Here is a 6,449-nt window from a genome sequence, read left to right on the forward strand (position 1 = left end):
GTCTGTAATTGGAATATTCAGTTGAGGGACCTCCTTTATGTAGTGGGATTACGTAGGATGTTTTCCATATGGTAGGAATGTTAGTTTCTGATATGGTGTGGTTGATTAAAATTGAGAATGGATAGGCAATGGCATCTGCTGCTATTTGCAGGTACCCAGAGTGGCGTTGGTCAGCTGAGAGAGTGGTGGGTTTTAATTATTTTCAAATCTAGATTTTCAAATCTGGGTGCTTAGGATTTCCCTCTCTCTTCTCCCCTTGGCTGACCTGGTGTGACTTAGTTTGAACTCTACAGTTACCTACAAAAGGGAGTCTACAGGACTGCAATTGGTCACCTTAAAATCAGCTTCTCTCAGCATTTAAGCAGATTGAACTGTACAGTTCCCTACAAAACGGAGTCTACAGGACTACAATTGGTCACCATAACAAAATCGGTTTCTCTCAGCATTTAAGCAAAGTAGGTTGCACACAAAAAGTATTTGTTAAGCTTTCACTTGCAGTGCTGTGTAATTAAGCAGGTCACCATTTCGGTCAGCCATAGGGCTCTTTTTTTCTACTTGAGTGTTTTTCTCCTTCCCCTGTAACTTAAGTAAACGGACTCTTATATTAAGAACTATAATACTTACCTTATAGCTTTAGGACACCTTAGGAAACCTTGTAAACTGCAATAGCCCCGCTATGTTCACCTCTACGCTAGGCCCTCTTAAACTCCTCCCTGCCCCCAATTTCCTCCCACCCCCAGTACCTCTAAATTTATAGTACTATAGCCACTCCCCCACTTTCTAGATCCTATCTGCTTTCATCTGGGATAATTCCTCCCACCCCCATTCTTCTACCTACATTTTAATAGCACCTGTTAGCTTTCATCTGGCATTCTCCCATCCCCCTTCCAGTACCTTTACCTCATCACTCTATCTTCTGGTGTTGCATCACCAGGTAAAACAGTTCCTTAACTCACTAGCTGTATGACAGATAATGATATACTCCTCTTTACTACCCCTCTTGTTCGCACCATACCTCCTTATCTTGTATTAAAACCAGTTTCTCACGGGATTTTAGGTCCCGATAGGCCATACTATCACCCCAGCTGTAAATCCTCCCACCTTCAACATACTTTTACAGTACCAGGTCCTATCCAACATCTTGTTCAGTCTATCAACATCTCAACCCCAGGCACATTAGCTCTAGATCCAAACAGTACCACAAACTAATAAACAAATTCCTGAAGTTCATCACCAAGTATAGACTTAACCTAATACTTGGTGGTGATATTCACCCCAACCCTGGCCCACCCACTTCAGATACACATACCCCATCTACTTGCAATCTAAGCTACAAACGTACAATTAATAGGCCAACTAACTCTCTACTAGCCTGTCACCTCAATATTAGAAGCATTAATAACAAGGTACATGAATTTCATGCACTTCTGGTTGTCCACTCCCCTGAGATTCTCTGTTTATCTGAAACCTGGTTAAAACCTAACACTACAGACAATAAAGTGTTACCACCTGGGCACAGCATACACAGGCTGGGATCGTGCTTCGAGGAAGGGGGTTGGGGTAGCTGTACTCTATAAATCTGAGTTGAATGTCATCATAGATGTAATACAACCACCTGAGATAAATAACTCAGAGATTCTTGCCACCAAATTGCAACTTAATAAAAATAAATGCATTAATATCATCTGTATGTACATTCCCCCAGGTAACAATATATCTGCACTTGAAGATATCCTGCACTGGCTATCATGTCACTACCCCCAAGAAACCCTACTATTTGGAGACTTGAACATAGACTGGGGCACCTTTTCCTCAGAATCCCCAACTACCCATATTAACCTGCATGCATTTACACAAATCATATCCACCCCTACCAGGATAGGTAAACCCAACCAAAAAGAAAGCATACTTGACTGGATACTCATAAATAGTCACCCCCCAACTGTACACCTCTGGTACCCTCCCTGATGACCTAAGCGATCACCTTCTCAAGTATGTAATTAAGCACAAAGCCATTAATTCCCAACAATCCTTACTCAGAAAGGTTAGAAACAATAAAAACTTTGACCCTGCCAAATTCCAACAAGAACTAAACTCATGTAATTGGTCTATTCTAAAACACCTCCCCTTAGAGGAAGCAGTAACATACTTTAACAACAAATTCCTTGAGATCCTTGATTTGCATGCACCTGTTCGTTCAAAGAGAACAAAGACAAAAACTGCACCATGGCCTTCTAAAGAGTCTAAACTCAAAATTACCCTTAGAAACAAAGCATGGGCTTGATGGCGTTCTTCTAAAGACCCCCAAGATCACATTAAATACAGGCAATCCAGGAACGGAACTAAAAATCCATTTTACAAGACAAAAAACAATACTACTGTAATTTACAGACAGTAAATCAAAATAACCCTCAGACGTTTTGGGCAGGTTTAAATAATCTACTACATCCTGGACAAACTTCAACCCCAATCCCTGCTGCCACTATTGATAAAACCCCTGAAGATGTTTCTGACAGTTTTAACCGATTCTTTACTGAGACATTTCAAGTCCTAGCTAGCCAACTACCTCCTAGCTCCCCTGGTCCTGAAAGTAGCACCCCTAGAAACCTACTTGCATTCAGCTTTCAACCAGTTGCCACTTCACTTATCCGTACCTTGATCAAAAAATTAAAACCCACTACACTTTCTGCTGATCAACTCCCTGCCAAGTACCTACAAGAATCAGCCGATGCTATTGCTTACCCCATCTCAATACTAATCAATCGAACCATAGTAGAAGCTAAAATTCCCACCATCTGGAAAATATCCTATGTAATCCCACTTCACAAAGGAGGCTGCTCTACTGAATTCTCCAATTATAGGCCAATAGCTATACTCTCTCCACTTGTAAAGATTATGAAAAATGTATTCATAGACAACTCATGCACCACCTAATCCAGAATCACCTTATGGCAGACACTCAGCATGGCTTCTGTCCTCATCACAGCACTACTTCAGCCCTCCTAGCCTTTACCAACACCATAAATCATAATCGCAACAATAATTATATATCCTCAGCCCTCTTCTTGGATATTTCCAAGGCATTCGATACGGTTGATCACCAACTTTTAATCCACACCCTGCAAACATTCTGTCTAGATACTAGAGCTTTTCAAGTGGTTTCAGTCCTACCTGAATGGTCCTCTGGCAGAACAAACTCTCTAACCTTCTACCTAACACCCTTGGAGTACCACAAGGCTCTATACTAGGGCCCTTGCTGTTCTCCATCTTCATTAACGACCTTTATACTGTCATCCCAAAAGTCAGCTGTATCCAATATGCTGATGACTCTACTCTGATTTGCTCGGCCACATTTCCAATAGAGTTATGCTCAGCTACCCAGACCACCTTTATTACAATAGAAAACTGACTTTCTGAACGTCGTCTGATCCTAAATCCCCAAAAAACTAAAATGCTGTTATTTTCACCAACACGTAGGTGTACTGCTTTCACCTTTACCATAAATTCAAATGATGGCACAATAATCTCCCCTGTCCCCTCTACAAAACTATTAGGTGTCATCATAGATAATGTAAAATTCGACCTACATGTTGACCAAACTATCAAAACCATCAATAAAAATCTAGAGTCACTTCACAGAATAAAAGCCTTCCTAACCCCTCCAGCTACAATTGCCATAGCTCGCTCTCACCTTCTTTCAAACCTTCTGTATGCATCCCCTCTACTCTTGAATTTAAACAAGACTGTCCTTAACAAACTCTCAATTTGCTACAACCACATTGCCAGGTTTGCCACTGGGCTGTCTTTTAGGACACATCATTGCATCAGTCTAAATCAGCTTGGGTGGCTTGAACTACCCAGCCTAATCCACTATAACCGAATGATTATGACCTATAAAATCCTCTATAATCCGGACAATACTCCTGCACTTAAAAATATTATCACCCCCTATAACAATCTTAGACCGCTTTGATCCTCTAACAAACTACTAATTCAGACTAGCAAAATTAATAACACAGCCAGTGACTATCTCTTTGCAAACTCTGTAAGTAGATCCTGGAACTCTCTTCCAGCTGATATTACCTTACTTTCCACCTTAGGTCAATTTAAAACTAGACTCACACAACATTTGTCACTTAACTGGCTATGTCAATGTATCAAGCCTAGCTAACTCTCTCTAGAATGTGTAAAATCTGTTAACCAGTTTACTGTGTAATTTAATTTAATCCTGATTTACGCTCGGGATTAACTCTAACCTGTGGAACTTGTTTAACTTGCTTACTTATGTAATCTCTGTAAGTAGTCTGTTTGTAATATGTAATGCTGGTATCATGTAATGCTGTATCTGCTTACCCTTGGAGCATTTCTATCCGGGCCTCCACTGAAAATGGACATGCACCCAGTCAGACTGTCCCAGTCAACAAATGTAAAATAAATAAATAAATAAAATATTTGATCAGTTTACGGGTAAGTGATGTAGACACTGGTTTGAAGCTAAATGAGAGTTGATTTTTAGTCGTGGTAATGTCAGGGCCAGGGGAGCTGGGAGGTAACTGGGTGGCTAGGGCTTGAATAGTTTAGGAAAATAAATGGTTAAAACCATCTGCAACCTCCTCTGGGGGTTTGTCAGTGGTAGCAGCGAGGGTAGGTATAGATGTTTTTCAAGGATGAAGTAGATTGTTCAGCACAGCCCAGAACTTCTGAGGTTGATTAGCTGTCTGTAATTTACAGTAGTATTGTTTTTTGTCCTGTAAGATTAATCATTTAGTTTCGTTCCTAGCATGCCGGTATTTAACATGGTCAAGTGTGTCTTTAGTGCTGCGCCATGTAGTCCAGAGTTTATTTCTGCTGGTAATTTTTAGTCTAGACTCTTTAGAGAGCCATGATGCGTTTTTTTTTTCCTTTTGTTTGCTTTAAGTGGGCAGGTGCATGTAGATCAAGGATTTTGAGAAATTTATTGTTAAAATAGGTAACTGCCTACTCTAAGGGGAGGTGCTTGAGCATAGACCAGTTACAGGAGGGCAGTTCTAATTGGAACTTGTCAGGATCAAGGTCTTTTTTGCTCCTTACCTTTCTGAGTAAAGGTTGTTGCAGACTAATGGCTTTATGCTTAACTGTGTAAGTGAGGAGGTGGTCACTTAGCTCATCAGGGAGGGTACCAGCAATGTATATTTGAGGGTTACTGTTAACGAGTATCCAGTCGAGGATACTTTCTTTTTGATTTGGTTTACCTAGTCGGGTAGGGGTGTTTATGGTTTGAGTAAATGCATGCAGGTTGATGTGGGTAGGTGGGGATTCTGTGGAACAAGAAACCCCAGTCAATATTGAAGTCTCCTAGAATTAGGGTTTCTTGGGGATAATTACCTGATAGCCAGTGAAGAGCGTCTTCAAGTGTGGTTACATTATTGCCTGGGGGAATATACATAGAGATGATGTTGATGTTTTTATTTTTGTTGAGTTCCAATTTGGTGGCTAATATTTCAGAGTTATTAATCTGAGGTGGTTGACTAACTTCTGTGGCTACATTCAGCTCAGATTTATGGAGGACAGCTACCCCCCCCCCCCCCTTTTTTCCTGGAAGCACAATCCAACCTGTGTATATTATACCCAGATGTTAAGACTTCATTGTCAGCAGTGGAGGGTTTTAACCAGGTCTCAGATAAATGGATAATCTCTGGGGAGTAGACAGCTAGGAGGGCATGCAGATCTTGTATTTTATTGTTAATGCTCCTGATGTTAAGATGACATACCAGGAGGGAGTTAATTGATCTGCTGTTTATATTTTTGCGGTTTAGGTTACAGGTAGTAGGGGTATATACATATACATATATATATATATATATATATATATATATATATATATCATAGAGGTTGATGGGCCTGGGTTGGGGTGTATATCACCACTGAGTATAAGGCTCAGTCGATATTCAGTAATGAACCTTAGGAGTTTAACAATTTGTAGTATTGTTTGGATTTAGTGCTAATGTGCCGGGGGTTGTTATGTTGCAGTAGTGAAAATGATGTGGGGCTATACACATAGTTTGTAGTGTAGGTAAATGTGGGATATTGTACAGCTAGGGATGTGGTGTGGCCTGCAGGGAATTGGTACTCACTAAGGTGTTGGTTTTCATACATAGTGAGTGCATAAGAGGCTAGCAAAATGGGATAGTAAAGAGTAGTATAACATAATGGAATAGAGGATTTTGGTGGCTAATATTTGTTATTTAGAGCCTCAGCAGACAAAGGTGAGATGGATCAGTAAGAAGGTAGTAAAGTGGGTGGAGATGTAGGATAATTAGAGCTGATAGGGAGTTTAGGTAGGGGGTGAAGATGGTAAGGCTGATGGGTTGTAATTATAGGGGTGTGGTTTTAGTACCTATAAAGGTGTGGACACTGGGGGTGAGTGGGAATTGGGAGTAGGGAGGGGTGCGAAGCGAGCCCGAATGCAG

General features: G+C 40.7%; 1 protein-coding gene across 3 annotated transcripts in view; it reads left to right on the forward strand.

Moving 5' to 3' along the window:
* Positions 1–6,449, forward strand: part of PARP2 (poly(ADP-ribose) polymerase 2) — a 1,124,938-nt gene that overhangs the window by 595,602 nt on the left and 522,887 nt on the right. The gene's annotated exons all lie outside the window — the stretch shown is intronic.

Source organism: Protopterus annectens, chromosome 16.part0 (assembly GCF_019279795.1).
Source record: "Protopterus annectens isolate FY-2018-M chromosome 16.part0, PAN1.0, whole genome shotgun sequence".
NCBI classification, from domain to species: Eukaryota; Metazoa; Chordata; order Ceratodontiformes; family Protopteridae; genus Protopterus; species Protopterus annectens.